Source organism: Phalangium opilio, unplaced genomic scaffold (assembly GCF_054372755.1).
Source record: "Phalangium opilio isolate 3A_F unplaced genomic scaffold, DU_Popi_V2 ptg000081l_1, whole genome shotgun sequence".
Lineage (NCBI taxonomy): Eukaryota > Metazoa > Arthropoda > Arachnida > Opiliones > Phalangiidae > Phalangium > Phalangium opilio.
In genome coordinates, this window is record NW_028324188.1 from 888,681 (window position 1) to 906,019 (window position 17,339).

General features: G+C 32.1%; 2 long non-coding RNA genes across 3 annotated transcripts in view; both read right to left on the reverse strand.

Moving 5' to 3' along the window:
* LOC149653841 (uncharacterized) overlaps positions 1–17,339 on the reverse strand; it is a 161,095-nt gene that overhangs the window by 43,745 nt on the left and 100,011 nt on the right. The gene's annotated exons all lie outside the window — the stretch shown is intronic.
* Positions 3,848–7,168, reverse strand: LOC149653842 (uncharacterized). The gene is made up of 2 exons (XR_016370799.1): positions 4,161–7,168; positions 3,848–4,103 (listed from the first exon to the last, which is right to left on the reverse strand). It is a non-coding gene; the product is annotated as an uncharacterized LOC149653842 (long non-coding RNA).

Genomic DNA, 17,339 nt, shown 5'->3' on the forward strand with positions numbered 1-17,339 from the left:
GCGAGCGTATCATGAAGGCCCGAGACAAAATCGTCGTAGGCTATACGAGTTTGACGCCGCAAAATATTGCTGAACCTCTTATAAGCGTTCCAGTCAGCTTCACGTTGCCTCTTCTTTGCCTTATTGAAGAGCGAGTGCTTCACATGACTTTGGTGGACAAGGTCAGCGGTAATCCAAGGGGATCGTTTTTTGCCCTTTAGAGTCGTGCGCGGAATGTTGTCCTTAACGCAGGCCCAAAACACGTCCAAAAAGTTTTCCCAAGTACTCTCAATGTCCATAGAGAACACTATCTCCCAAGGAGCGTAGGAAACAGAGTTGAGCAGTTCTTCAACGACGATATTTCGGTAATTGAGGATAGAGCGCGCTGAACGTTGGCGAAAGTTGCGTGGTAGAACCAAAGTACCATACACAGCCAAGTGATCACACCCAGGAATATTATCTCGGACAGAAGTTGCATCCACGAAACGAAGATCGTTAACGAAGACTAAATCAAGATAACTCGAACCTCGAGTAGGTGACAACACAGTCAATTGCAACTGCAACTGCGAGGTTTAAATTTATTAGTTTGTTTTATTATTAATTTAATTGCACTGATTTTAATTTCTATTATATATACGAATAATTAAATAATAAGCTTAGTCTTTAAAAGTATTATCATAAGTTTATAAGATATGTTGGCCATCCATAAGTTTGTAAAGTCTGGTAACTTAGAAACCGGACCTTGCAATTTTGAAGTGAGTGGGGTAGGTCATAGATTCAGGGTAAAGCGACTGACGTACGCCTGGTGCATGAGGTTATCTATCGTAAATATTCAAAACATTAATTTCCTTGAATGCCTAAAAGAATAATAAGTATCAATCCAATTAATTAATTAAATTCCTTTTAAAAACACACCCCTTTTTAAATTTTAAAGGAATTTTAAATACAATATTTAAAAATACGCCTGAAGAATTTTTTTCTTTATATATTTAAGGTATGAATTAAATATTTGACAATTTTAATGAAATCCCCCTTTGGGGTTTTAATTTTTTTTTCTTTAGTGGTTAATAACACGGTACAGCTTTGTGTTAATGTGATCTCTAAAAAAGGCGCGTTTAAAATGGCGGAGCACGTACATTAAATGCTACGAGCGAATTTAATTAAAACGAAAACAAGAAATTCTCAATGTAAATTAGGTCAAAGTCATTTCAGTTAACTGTAATTACTCTTTTTATAAAAAATATTATTTGATAATTTTTATTACATTTTTATACTTTTCGACTTAAAAATTTTATTTTAGTATTTAATATTTTCTAAGTGACAGGCGACTCACGTCATTTCTTACCGTGGGCGATTTAATTTAAATAACCTTTGATAAAAAAAAATAATTGTTGGATAAAAATAAACGTATTAAAACATGGACTGTACGCGTAAGGAGGGACGGGATATGGTATATCAAGGTCACTTTCAATCAAGAAATTAATTAATTATTTTCAAAGTATAATCTATGTTTAAAGGTGGGCTCGCCAATCATAATTTATGCAAATTTGGTAACGTAAAATATTATTATTATTATTATTTTCGACCTTTTAAACTTTAGTGATTTACCCCTTGGTTTTTAAACTTTTTAATTTTTAGTAACTTACCCCTTGTTTTATTTTGGCTAATCTATCTTAAAAGGGTCTATTAAGAAATGATGGATGATTTTATTAGCTTAAGGGCCTTCAATCGATCCAATGAAAAAGAAAAATATTTCATATTTTGATATTTTTTTCCTTAAAATCTCTTAAAAAACTGAAATGTATTTAATTACATCCCAATTAGTCTTCAAGGGATAAAATTTAATGAGCCTCTTTAATAACTTGTACCCCATATCTTTTAAATATGTCACCAGATCAGTATCATCCCAAATTAAACCAACCTCCGCGACAGACACGAACAAATTAAAAATTGAAAAAATATAATTTATTCAATTCAATTCAATTTGTGATTGAATCTTTAAATTATTTCACGTGCTTTGTGGTAACTTTAAATTAATCTTCCTTTTATTAAACATTGTTTCAAATTTTTAATCTCACGCGCATGATGTTAAAAATCATATCACGTGACTGTATACTTTAAAAAAAATGCACGTGCCAAATTAAAAATTAAAAATAATAAAATGGTTTAATTCACCGTAACATTAAATTATTTCCCCGTATTTATCAGCTCATAAACAAGAAAGATGTGACGGTGAAGTATATGGTAAATTACTTTTTGGTATTTGATTTAGTTTAGTTAGGAAAATTATCGGAAATCAATTTTATTGGATGCGCCGGAGAAGTACTTGGAAGCGCCCCCTCGCGTTCTTTGTGCTCCCTTCCTAAAGAGGGATGGGGTATGGTAGCTTTTCTGCTGATCTTTTCAACATCTTTTGTCAAATTGTCGCCAAGGGGGGGGGGGGTATGCAGAGGGAAGGGGGAAATTTTCGAGTATGCCCCGGTGCATGGTGGGAAAAGGTGTTCACAATCCATTGTTCAAATCACGTTCCGAACAATTCTACTTTATATTTTTTTTAACACTGACTGAACTTTCGACTTACTACTACTACTACCCACTCCTCTAGAAATTATTCCTCCCCTAGGGGTGAAATACCCAATTAAATCTGACGTAACTCCTCCCATTTGATTGTCACAAAAGTTTACTTTAAATATATTTAATTATCAAATTAATAGATTCGATTGTCTTTGGTTTGAAAAGAACTTTTTACCTCTCCGTGTGACGTAGTCCAGGAGAGGTTCTGTAACGGCCGTGTCTGTCTGTGTGTGTGTGTGTGTCTGTCTGTCCGTTGTTACACCCACGTGACCGCGTTCGCAGTTTGCGTATCGGAGCAAACGTGTTCCCAATTTCCGGACCGCATTGACAGTTCACAGAAATTTGGAAAATTGTATTTCTCTCCTTTGGCTATTCTATACTTGAGTTCTCACACCACCATGTTTGGTCTTCGTCCATCCCATATGAACACCGGTCTGGTACTTTTCTGGCTTCCACCACCACCATCTTCTATTCTTTGTCAATCCCACATTGACACCAGTCTGCACTTACACTGGCTTCTAACACCACCATCCACAAAGTCTATTCCACATAGACACCAATCTATATCATTGGCTTCTACTCCATTATCATCGTTTGGTTTTAGGATATACGCGGCGATCAGCTAGGGTTACGAGAAACGTCTAGCCTCCCTAAGGTGGGATCTCCACCAAAGGTTTTCGCAATTGCGCTTTTTCCTTACTATTATAATGGAAACGAATCGTATATATACCCCAAATTTGAAAAAAGCGGGCAAGAGGGGTACCCTTCACTTTAAACGTCAATATTAGCAAAGTTTGAGATGATAATAGGTATAACTTTATTTTAAACGATTTAACTATTATTAATGTTAATTATTGAAGATTAAAATAATTAAAAATAATTATATTTATTTAAATATTAAAGATAAACCTCTCGTGCAAAGAGAGAGATTATCATTGCCTCCTACATCTACCAAGGCCCGTGCATGCGATATATTTCCTTCATTGCCTCCTATATCTATTAAGGCCCGTGCATTGCGATATATTTTTCAAAACAACAACAAAAATGGGAAGCTCCTCTCAGAAACATAATAATTTCTTTTCTCTGTATATGAAATGAAAATATGGATAATATTGCTCTCCTTCTTTAATGGTATGAATCCTTGCCTGTCTATTAATATTTTACGTAAGAGAAATACGTATTTAGCGAAGCCTAGAGAGGATAAACATAAGCGAGATTGTTTCGGAAAAAAAATACTGCTTCCACTAATGGGTTTATACTCCTTGTTACTGTTGTATAGAGTAATCTTGATAAAAGCTTAAAAAATTACGAGAGGACAGATCTTTTTTATCCTCTTGTTTTATTCTTAATAAGAATATAAAACATTTATTTTGTATCAAAAAATATTTTTTGGTGCTGAGATTGCTTTAGAAAAATCCAAACGGTTAGGCATTGGTAAAAAAGACATGTGTAAGCTATTTGCAGAGATGATAATTGTTTTACATGTTTTAAATAAAACTGAAGCTTCCATTATTGTGTTTATGCTCCTTGTTTGTTTCACTGAAAACCATCTAGGTGTAGATAACAGTTAGACCAAAAATTTAAAAAAAACCTAGTTGAAAATAGACCTTTTAAATTTGCGGGAGCCATTCGTGAGAATTTTTCTTTGCTTGTAGGTTGTCAATTTATCTACCAGTAAATATTTGTGTTTGGAAGTTGGATATTAAGTCAAATTAAGTGGTTGTAAAGAGCCAGCAGGTTTTTGCCGCTTCTTTTTGTGAGTATTCGATTTTTGTATGTAAAATGGAGGAAGATAATGTTGAGAGTAAGGATGAAATGCGGAAGCGCAAAGCGCGGGAAAAGATGAGGGCAAAAAGGTCGACGTTTTCATTGGTTACTTAAGTTTATATAATCTTCTCGACACGGAGAGGTAATATTTTGGTTTTCCCGACTTGTTAAATTTATTTTTTAAATATTTTTGATGAGGTGTTTTAATGTTGTATTGATGGTTTGGTAACCGCAATGATGGTTTTTTTTTCTACTAAAAGTAATTAATTTATTTATATACAAATGATTAATATAGTTTCTGGTTTTATGTAATTGAAGAACGGGTTTTTAGCTTAAAGACTTCAACCTCTATACTATATATTAATTAATTGAATATAAACACATAATACAACGACCTTCAATATATATATACCATGAAAGAAATTCATTAATCTTTAATTTTTTCCCCTTAAAATATTACGAAAGAAATGTCACAAAAATATGTAATATGTTTTTTTAAAACTGACAGTTTATTCGGTGGAGAGAGCGGGCTTAAATCTCGTAGCTACTAGCGCGCGCAGGAAAATCTCTTGCGTCTACTAGCGCGCGCGGTAAAATCTCTTACGTCTACTAGCTCGCGCAGAAAAATCCCTTACATCTAACAGCGCGCGCAGGAAAATCTCTTACATCTACTGGCGCGCGCAGAAAAATCCCTTACCTATACAATCTAGTGCAGGAAAAAATAAATAGCGACTAAAAGCACGCGCAGAAATAAACTCTGTAACTTTGAAGATTTAAGGACACGGCTAGAGAATTTCTCACTCTGTTATAACAAAGTTGGTTCAGTTGGGAAGCGGCGGCGGCGGCACGTAATCGCCTTGAGGTCGTCGAGGCAAGCCGAGTTGAGGAGTTACGTGATGTGAAAGTAGAATCGTGTTTTCTTACAAATATGTGAGTGTGCACTGTGTATGTGTCGAGTTGCCTTAATAGCGACCCCTATATAGCGAGACACTTTGGAAGTATTTTCCTAATAATATTTCTTACGCACTTTAATTATGTGAGAACCGGTAGTCCTCTTTCATGCAATATCTGGAGGACCCCTTCGCTTGTTTCTAATCAAAGAGTATTACTAAACACGTGGGTTCGCCGTATCAAGGAGGATGTGTGTAATATTTGAGGATTCAGATGTCCCAGACCTAAATAGCTAACTTTATATCTTTCTTAGGGTTCAAGAAATAAACTTTTATTTTAGACGTTACATAACCATTCACAAATCACGTGAAATTAATTCCTCTATTAATTTTTAAAGCACGTGGATTTTTTAAATTAAAAATTAAAAATGAAAGGATTAAACGAATATTAACTTATTAACAAAACACGTGAAATTGCCAATTTTTAAAGGGAGGGTGACATATCTACTTTAAAACTACGATGACAATTGAAAATTAAACTTTTACAGACAGACACAAAATAAGATAATGGTTTATCTTTTGAGAAAAACCATTATTTAGTTCATTGAGTTATACAAACCTAATCGAGCTATTAAAGATACGCTTAAATAGACTTAAGATATCAATGACATCGGTGGATTAATTCTAGCATAAGAAAACGATACAGGAAGTCTTAGAAAAACCCTTCCTATAAATAAATATATATAACCATTCCCGTGTGAAATTGTGAATATAAGATCTATTCTATTCTCTAAACCGTGTCTTGTATTATTAACTAGCACTCGTTTGGGGAAAGAAAGGCTTAACTAATAAGTATATTTATTTAAAATATAATGTACAACGTGTTTTACTGGATAAACGGACGGTATATAGGAAAATAACGTTAAATATATATCTTTAATTAATAATAGAATTTAAATTAATATAATATAATATAATATAATATTATGTACTATATTAGTTTCCCATTTTATTTTATATTTTTAAGAATAGGTGATTTAAAAATAAAATAATTTTTATTCTCATATATATTGAATCTCAATAAAAAAGGGTCCCTAAATGTATTGAACCGTATTAAAAGATGAGTATGGTATTGAATTCTTAATTATTTTCCTTAATATTACGTTATTTTTCTGGTATAAAATACGGTAAAGGCATCTGTATATTAATATCTGATTGAACGGTAACGTTAACTGCTGTTACTTCATTAATTTAAAAGGAAACGTTTATATAAGGGTCTCTGAAAGTCGTTTCGCATTATTGCCAGTTTATTTATTTTTGGTGTTTAACGAATTTAAACTAATATCGTGTAATGTTATCCAGAAATAAATGATATTTAATTCTTAATATTTCATTAAATTGGTTTAAAAATTTTAAATTATTTAGTTAAATATAAGTTTTAAGAATCTTATGACATAAGTATAGGGTAATAAGTTGACCATCCCACTCACTGCACTTCGGTCCTATAATTATACCCTCCCTTTTTACAACATTTGTAGACTTTTATGATAAATTATTATTAACTTATGGATGGTTGATACAGAATTAACCCCTAATATTTATTTGACCATAAAAATACGTTTATTTTCCTCCGATATATATTTTTGAAATATATTGATTGGAGATTTTACAAAGGGATTAAATCGAGACCCTAATCTATTGTAGTATAATATTTTCTTCGTGTTTTACACGGTTTAATGGCTTATGTGAATTTTTTTTTATTTTTAAAAAATTCCCCCTATAAATAATATCTCTTATTTCAAAATCTTCTATCGTGTAATATACCTGTTTTCATAAAATATAATATAATATTTTGTAACTACTATACCTATTTCCTGATTATGTTTTTTATTTTTTGGACGTTTAATATTTTATATTTTTTTAATGTAGGTATATGTAATCATTATTCTTATTTAGGCGTTTTTATTCTAAGGCATTATTTTATTTTTTAAGGTAAATATAATCATAAATTAAGTTTATCATTTATTTTTTAGAATAAAAATACTACTTAATGTTTTATAAAATAATAGTTTAAAAGAAAGGTTTTAATGTTTTTACTATATTCCAATACATTATTTTAGTGTAAAATTATCTTCTAAAATAATTCTACAAATAAATTATTTTAGTGCAAAATTATCTAAAATAATTCGACAAATTAATTACTCTAGTGCAAAACTATCTAAAATAATTCGACAAATAAATTATTTTAGTGCAAAATTATCTAAAATAATTCTACAAATAAATTATTTTAGTGCAAAATTATCTTCTAAAATAATTCTACAAATAAATTATTTTAGTGCAAAATTATCTTCTAAAATAGTTCTACAAATAAATTATTCAAATTAAAAATTATTTGATTAAAAAATTAAAATATACCATTTAAAATCTTCAAATTTCAGATTAAGTTTTCATTAATGGCGGCAATATCGGTCTATTATAATCTATATGACCCTCTCCTAAAAAAAAACACCAAGGGGCCCACCCTCATAAATTTTAAAATCTGGGGAAAAAAAAGACAGTTTTTTTGTTAAATTTCAAGAAAAAGAAAACCGGATATCAAAAGGATAAAATTTGTTAAAGGACTTTTTCTTATTGCTAAATTCAAGATAGTTTAATTAATGGCAGAGTGTGGTTATTTAATACGGTATTTTATAGAGTGTAAGGTGAAGTATCGCCATTAGTAGAAGAAAAATGTCTTTTTACCTTCGGCACGATTTTTTTAAAAAAGCGAGCCAAGGTTTCAATAAAATCAGGTTAGCTCTCTTTTTTCTTTAATGAATTTTAGTAAAACTAACACGTATTATTTATAAAAGTTCTCCTCCGATTTCTTTCAAAAAATAATATGACTCAACACAGAGAGAACCCGCCAAGCGCCAATTCTAGATTTATAATTTTCTAGAGAACTTTTTTGACTCCAAAATCTCTGTTATGGGATTAAAACAGGCGAAATAATTTAATTTTTAACGAAACTGGTCAAAATTTCACGCGGAAATATTTATTCTGGACGAAACTGGTCGAAATTTCACGTTAAAAAATTTATTCTGAACGAAATTGGTGGAAATTTCACGCTAAAAATATTATTCTGAACGAAATTGGTGGAAATTTCACGCTAAAAATATTATTCTGAACGAAATTGGTCAAAATTTCACGTTAAAAAAATTATTCTGGACGAAATTGAACAAAATTCCACGTAGAAAAACGAAAAAAAATTCACGTGAAAAATTATTAAAAAATAAATTGAAATTTCTCAAAATTCACGCGCTTAAATTATAAAACTATATAATCTAAAACTTCTCACGTGCCTCAAAATCATAAAAACCACGAGCTAACCTTTCTCTCTACAGATAATTGCGCCTCTAACCGACTATATTTTCATTATATATATTTAAGAAGTTGCTCTTGAAGGCCAAAACATAATATTGTAATGAAAAAGAAATTAAATAGAAAGAAAAAAAAGAACTTAAAACAGACAGAGAACCACTTCTTCCCCTATGGCTTCAGTTACAAAATTTACCCAGTTAAAACTTAACAACAAACTTTCGTGTGTCGAACCGGGCGAGAAGACATTTTAACTACGACTTTCCCGTAAAGGTTTAAATTGAGAGGAGAAAGATTACAATCTTTATAAAGTTTACTTTTATCAGTTGATTAGAGATCGTTATCTCGGTAAGACGAGATAAGCGGTGTCTAATAGCGGGTCGTTTAATTATAATTATAAATGCACCATAGCCTAGGGTTAAATAGATTCGAGACGCATTTATGCTAATTAGTGTGTCTGCATGTGTATGTTATTTTGGAAAATGGATATTTCAAGGACAAAATAATAATGTTATTATTGAAATATTTGTTTGACTTGATGTTGCTACCGGATTTTTTGACAGTTATAAGGAAGTGATCATGTGCCAATGGGATTAAATGAATTTATAATTAAAAGTAATGTATGTTTTTTAATTTTTATTTTTTTATTTTAAATATTTTTAATTTGGTACTGGGAATTAATTACTTATTATATAATTTTAATACAGGGTGTGTTACATTTTAGACTCAAAACTTATTCCCCCCATATAGAACCAACCCAAAGTAGATACAAAGTATTAAGATTTTTTAAAATGACATCTGCATTAAATTAAATTAAAACGAGTTAAATTAATTTAACTCGTTTAAATATAATTTATTACGTAATAAATATCTTAAAAAGCATTTCCTGTAATTAATCTTAAAAAGCCAAAAAGAAAGAAAAAAAACATTTGAAACATTTTTTTGGTTATTTAAAATCTCTACACTTTGATCTATTTTTTTTTTTTTTTAATTTTATTTTGGCATGGAATTTACAGCGTGGGATTTTGTGGTGAATTTTGATCGGCGCAAAATACCCAGTACTAACAGGGGTAGATACTAACTAGACTCGAGTCGGGCAGGGTATAACGAATCCAAGAAAATATATATATAAATTTTTACTTTTATGTAAAAAAAGTTTGAAAAAAAAAAAACCTAAAAGTTATATAGTTGGGGGTATTTTTTATCAGGGCAACGGTATAATTTACGATCCTGATTCGTAAAGTTTATTTCTACATCGAGACATTTTGGCATATGACCAAGTCCCAAGTATATAGTAAGCTTTCCTTAAGATTTTCTCCTTTTTTAAAAAAGTTTAAAAAATTTTCTTTAAAAATCAAAGTTATAAATTTTGGCCTCAAAAGTTGATTGGAGTAAAAATAAAAACCTACGCGAGGATTCTGAATTTTTAAGCCCAAATATTACATAAGTGAGTGAGTTGGTTACATGTATGACAATTAAGGCAGAACTCTGGTTATATTACAATTACAAGGATGTCCTTTGAGTATGTTATAGTCCTATTTCTTAGCTTTTCAACGATACTAAATACTCTAGGGTTAGAACAATCAGGGCCCGAGTAATTAAGCAAAATGTTCATAAACGTAGTAGTCTCCATATGGGGCTTATTTACATAACACCTTTTAACTCTGGTTATATAAGAGATACGGGGGTGCCCTTTGAGTATGTTATAGCCCTACTTCTAAGCTTTCCAATGATACTAATACTTGGGATTACAACAATCAGGGCCCGAGTAATTAAGCAAAATGTTCATAGACGTAGTAGTCTCCATAGGATTAACGTGGGGCTTATTTACATAACACCTTTTAACTCTAGTTCTATAAGAGATACAGGAAATTCCTTTGAGTATGTTATAGACCTATAAGCTTTTCAACGGTACTAAGTACCTTGGGTTACCTCAATCAGAGCCCAAGTAATTAAGCAAAATGCTAATAAACATTCACTCCATAGGATTAACATGGGCTAATACTTCTCACATTTCCAAAAATAAATACTAAGCATAAAAGAAAGTTAACACTTGGTCACGTCCACCGGAAAAGAATTATAAACTATGTCAAAAACCTTTGAATTAAAACACAAGCTACCGTATTTCACCACTTCTTACATAAAATCATAAGTTTATAAGATATGTTACATGATAAGTATGACACTACCTATACTATTCGTAATGCTACCTCCTAGAGACTTACAGTTCTCGAGATAACTAGTTCGAGAAGGAGAACGACGGAAGCGAGTCAATTGAAGTACTTACTACACTCGGTGGTGGTTAATTAATTTTGTATCAGGACTTCTAAGTTCCATCTAGCTCTCCTATTTAGTCTGCATTACTAATTAGGCCTTTGACAGCAGCGCCTCATGCACCACCAGGCGTACGTCGCTTTACCCTGAATCTATGACCTACCTAGGCTGTCACTTCAAAATTACAAGCTCCAGTTTCTAAGTTACCAGACATTACAAACTTATGGATGGCCAACATATCTTATGAACTTATGGTGGTAAAATGTATTTTACCACTAAATAATTTATCATATTTAATGTTACAATTTTCCTAAATACGTGCCTGAGTTTGAATGAAGATTATTCCTTTGGAATTATACGTGGTGTTTTGATTTCTTTCGGTTTTTTTTTGCGATTCGATTGACTAACCTCTCTATAGTTTTACTAAAGTTGTTACTTATTTAACTTCTGAGGGGGTGTTATTATATATTGGAAACAATGTAAAAATAATCAAACTGGTGACGTGATGTGAATGTTAACTGTTATATTATATATTATTACATTTTTGGTGCTTGGTTGGACACATCTCTTAAAAGAGGATAATTCCTATATTTATTGCTATAATTTCCTTAAGTGCCGTTGCGTTCTGTTTTAATGTAAATTAGATTTAAACGTGGTGAAATTAAATTAATATAATGTATATTTGGGTAAAAGTTTGTGGTGTTTATTCGATAAAATTATTAAATAATTCTACGATTTTATAGAATTTTAGTAGAATATCGTTAAATTTTTAATAAAATCGTAGAATATTACTTTTAATTTTTTATAAAATCGTAGAATATTACTTTTAATTTTTTGTAAAATCGTAGAATATTACTTTTAATTTTTTATAAAATCGTAGAATATTACTTTTAATTTTTTATAAAATCGTAGAATATTACTTTTAAATTTTTATAAAATCGTAGAATATTACTTTTAATTTTTTATAAAATCGTAGAATATGGCTTTTAATTTTTTATAAAATCCTAGAATATAATTAAATTTTTTAATAAAATCCTAGAATATAATTAAATATTTTAATAAAATCCTAGAATATAATTAAATATTTTAATAAAATCCTAGAATATAATTAATTTTTTAATAAAATGCTAGAATATAATTAATTTTTTTAATAAAATCCTAGAATATAATTAAATTTTTTAATAAAATCGTAGAATATAATTAAATTTTTTTAATAAAATCGTAGAATATCAATATTTAATAATAAAATCGTGGAACATAATTTAATTTTTAATAAAAATCGTAGAACATAATTTTTAATAAAAATAATTACATTCTACGATTATATATTAAAAAAAAGTAAATTATTAAAAATTAAATAATTTTCTTTCGTGTATTCATAATATATAGTAAATTTTATCTCGGGATAATTTTCGGTGGGGGGCCCTGGGGCATTTAATCCCAATCCTCCCTTCTCAAATATCTTACACATCGACATCTTCAATCTATAGACGTTCCCCCCCCCCTGCATCTCCCCATCCCACCCGAGCAATCGATGGAAGACATCTTGACGAGCATCTTATACAGTAGATATCATTCCAGGTCCTAAGCATGCATGCATCAAAGATCTTGTTTGTTTGAAGATTATCATTTCGTCGTAATCATATCATTATTATCACTTAAGTCGCGGCAGATTTAACCCTAAGGCCAATCAATTTAACGCCGCTTTCTCAATGCGTGTGGTCATATAATTTAGTGATTAAACGCCACTATTAAAATATTAGAATACATGCGTATAGTATTATCCCCATATAATGTAGTGGTTTCCCCCTAAGTGCCTCAGTAGTTATTGGGATGATGTAAAATAGCTGGGGGATTTTAGTAGCACTATTGAAGTGAAACTGATATATATAGTATTATACTACTGTAATATAGTGGTTTTTATACACAGTTTCCTACTAATAATAGGAGAAAAACTCCTAGATTGTAGTAGGATAATACTAACTCAAAAGTAAAAGCCACTGTTTCTTTTTATTTGTGATCGTCTTATCCCACTATAATAGTGTTTTTCCACTATATTGTAGAGGTTTTTATACATATCTTCCTATATTAGTAATTATAAAAGAAAAACCCCCTAGATTGTAGTAGGATAATACTAACTAGAAAGTATAAACAACTTCTTTTCTTTGAGATAGTATTATCCCACTACAATAGAGTGTTTTTCAACTATATTGTAGTAGTTTTTATGAAATTCGCCTCAACTTTGGTCAAATAAAAAAAAAAAACGATATAAAATTGTAAACAACAAAATTATTAATAAATCAATATCAAAATATTAGGGCGACAATGTCCTTGAAAATTAATTAGCGGTGTCCAATCAAAAATAACCACATAATTACGTCATAATTACATTTTAACGAGCTAATAAATAAATAAATAAATAAACGGCGAGTTCACCAATCTAATAGATACGGTACATGTAAACTTAATTATGTTCTTATCTATGGGCCATTTTGTCTGCCCATTTGGGAAAGAGGGGATGGGGGTCAGGGTGGCATTTACGTGGTGTGGCTAATTAATTGGTCCCAGCCGTTTAGATATGGATGCCCCTTATACAGTTTTTTTTTGGCGTATAATTTGGGCAAGCCCCTAATCAGAAGGCTAATCTTGATTATGTGGATAAATTTAGGGGGCCCATGAAACTTTGGCGGGAAAACACTGACTGAAGTATTTGGCGGGAGATTATATGACGGTTTTTCTCCAGCTCGCGAGGGAGCACGAGATTTCTAATTTCTTCCATGGGATTTTTCCCGGATTATTATAGGGTGATGACGCGTTTTTCTCTCGCGCTACTTCGCGCCAATTTCTCAGCTCCCACGCGCCACAGCTCCGGGATCTGTTCCCGCGCGCGCGCTACGGAGAACACGCGGGTTTTGAAGAATCGATCTACCGCCAAAAAATGAATATAACCTCATAAAATTGAACGTACAGAGTCGTTTAATGCCTCATATTGTTCTAGACGTTTACTGTTTTCTCTAGACCAAATATAGGTTTAGCATTTTTAGAAATATTTTCTTGAATGGGCCTTAAGCACTTAAATTGAGAACATCCCATGCAATTAAAAAATTTATTAATTTTAGTAAACTTTAATTTTTTTATGAACTTTTTTCCCTGAAATATTTTAAAATTTATTTAAGTAATATGTTAATACCCCGAAGCGTATATGTATACATATATAATTTGGAGACATCATCGGTGGCATTAAATTTTAAAATGAAATATCGCCATTTAGGTGGGATAAGATCTAGATTCAATATATTTTGCGGTTTATTGGGAACCTAATTCCTAAATTTATCCTTTTTTTAAAAACGGTTTTCTAGTTACAAGTCGCTGAAAATTGAAAACCCGCATGAAAATTTGCGCATCGCATATTAATTTAACTCCAAATTTAGTTCCTTAATTGGGTGGGATGGTCTACTAATTTTTTTGGGGGTTTAATTTGGAACATGTCATCGCTACAATTAACAATTTAATAATTAAATTAAAACATATTTTCGATAAATTTAAGTAATACATATTTTTATTTAATTTTATTTTTAGGATTATTATATAGCTTTTGATCTGAGACCTTAAGGTCAAGTCCAAGGCACTCAAACACTACGTATTGAGGAAATTTATTTCTCTAGACACTAACTATACCACAACAATCAATAATTAATTAAACTACTTACGATTAAACCCAAAAATAAATATGAAATTAATAAACTATATTCCATAAATTCAAGTACGTTCCCTTATAAACAATTTAAGAAATGAAAAATTCAAATGACATTTAAATGTCAACGAGTACAAGTCGCCTCGAAGTCGGCCCCCCACCCACCCAAAGTGTCCGTCCATCCTGAGTCGCGGTCGTCGGTGTTGTTTCAAAAGGAACCCCCCTTCAGCCCCCCTCCCCCCAAAATAAGACAGAATAAAAAACTATATTATAAAAAAGGGCGATTTTCTGTTGAAAAATCCCCAAAAAACTGAAGGAAGAAACTTGGTCCTCCTTAGAAACGTTGTTCAGAAGAAGTAGTAGAAAACTAGAAACATGTCGCCGACTTGACGGCGTCGAAGTTTGAAAAGAACGGCGACACTCTGGTCTGGTGGTGACTGCAAACCTAGTCTTAGCTCCAGTTTGCCAACCGAATCCTCAAAGACCTGCCCGTACCCTCCCCCAATGATGTCCGGTCTGCTCAGAGCGGTGCAGTTCTTCAACTTTGACAGCTACGGGGTCCCCCCCACCGGTCCCCCTAAAACCCCAGGGCAGTTCCTACTGTACTCAGCTAGACCCCGGACCCGTGGACGCCAAAACACCGAGACACTGGTGCCAATGGTACGCCACCGGGAGACTATGGATTGAACAATGAATGGATTTTTACAGAATTTTTTGGGGTTTTTGGGGTTGAAGTTTGAAATTTCATGGCGCCTGTGCATGTCGTCCTTTTTTTGTGGACCACAGATCTATCTTGACTGTTGGTGATGGTGAAGCAAACTAGTCTTTGGTAAAGATAGTATTCAGAAAGCAGCAATGTCCACGATATAAATAGCTGCAGTTTGCAAAAGGACCACTAAATTAAACCCTTGTATATGTTAACTGTTCTTGAAGTTATAACCTTGAACCCACTCTCTCTATGGGCTATGTACATACCTTTCCTTTTCTTGCTATTTCAGTACACAATACAATAAGGTTGTCTTAACCGTCAATAACAAACCAGGGCTTCTTTTTTGACAACTGTCAAACTAAAAACCCAACCCTTTCAGTGCGGATGTAAGGAATGCATACAGCCTTTATAGGAATTATTGTGTACGTGCCCTTTTTCTTTTTTCAACGTATCTATGCAGATTTTTTGTGGACTTATCATTATCTATGACGAATTTTACAAAAAGCGAATAATATAACCTATCTCACTACGAGTTGCACCTTAGGGACTCGCGTTGCTACCAACTGTAACATTTGAAATCAGTTAGAAAGAAAGACACTTGACGTGTAGTAAGTTCTCAAGCCCGGTATACCCACAAAACTCGAAATCACATAAATTAACATGGGGAAACAATTATTCCTAGTAGCTGTATGAATTCCTGGTCATGTGAATGGGTCTTTTTAGAAAATCGATTACTTTAGTAACACTAAAGAAGGATTACGCAGCAGGGTAGAGTACATTAAGGTTGTGGGCAGATCAGATCAGTTCAATGGACTGGGTATACAAAAAGCCATGTTCTATTGAAGTGTAGAATGTACTTAATACTGGACACGTGTCTAAAAAGTAATTATAGGTTAGAAATGACAAATTGTGTGGTTTTCATTTGGACATGTCTTTACATCTCTACCAATGCAGGTGTTGACTTTGTAAACTATAAAGTTTTTCTTTAGTTGAAAGTAGTTCCTTTACCCAGAATTCCTTTGGAGTTAAAGAATTTTCATTCAATACTAGGGCGTGTTGGAAAACCGTGAAGGTTACAGCAAATTGATTGAACGAATGCATTCTGGGAAATTACGAGGGAGTAACCACCTTTTAATCCGATTCCCAAATACTATAGAATCCCATCCATACTCAATAGAAAGTGTACAAAGTAAAGGGGCTAGAGAAATCCCTTCCCCCACCCGTTTCTTAACTTTAACTGCGCATGCGCTTCAGGGGTGTTGTCTTAGTGAGTGTCCCCTCGGTAAAAAAATAAATAATAATATGAATTTATAAAAATAAAAACAAAACAAGAAGATAAATAACTTCATGACCATTCAGTGAAGTAAACAATTGAACGCTCTACATCATAATACATAATAATAATCTTACCCATCCTACTAAAAATAGTGTCTAAGCGGCGAAGAAAGAGATCAGAATCGTCTGATAGTCAGTCTTCGGGTTATAAAGTATCATGTCCCGTTTATATTTCAAGTTCGATCCTTCCTCTAAGATTAGGGGATTAATCTAAAACGCAGCCAAGCAACCACGAGAGGACTTTAATCTCATTTTTAATCATACTGATTTTAATCGAGCCGCGCGACGTACGCAAAACCAGAAAGCGCTTCCCTCAAATGAAATGATCACCACCGCGACTAGTCTAGATTCAAACAGACCATTCTTACCCATTATTCTTTGGCACGCGTACATTTTTTCAAATGCAAACAACTGTCCGTCCCCTTTTTATCATCATTATTGTCTCGCGCGCTATTCCAAGCAGTGCACGTGCTAATATTTCAAAAAGGCGGGAATTAAACCGAAATTGCGCCAAAATTAAACCCTTCCCATTTTTCACGCGCGTTTTTCCATCCAAACGCACGTGCTGATATTTCAAAAAGGCGGGAAATAAATAAATAAGCGTAATTTGCCAAACAAAGCGTTACCTCGAAAGAGATCACACACAACTCAGACATAATTTGTTTTAGGGTAAAAAATTTAAAATTCTTTAAAAGAAAATTAGGAAAGAAAAAAATAAAGAAAGAAAGAAAGAAAGAAGGAAGGAGGGATTATATTTGAT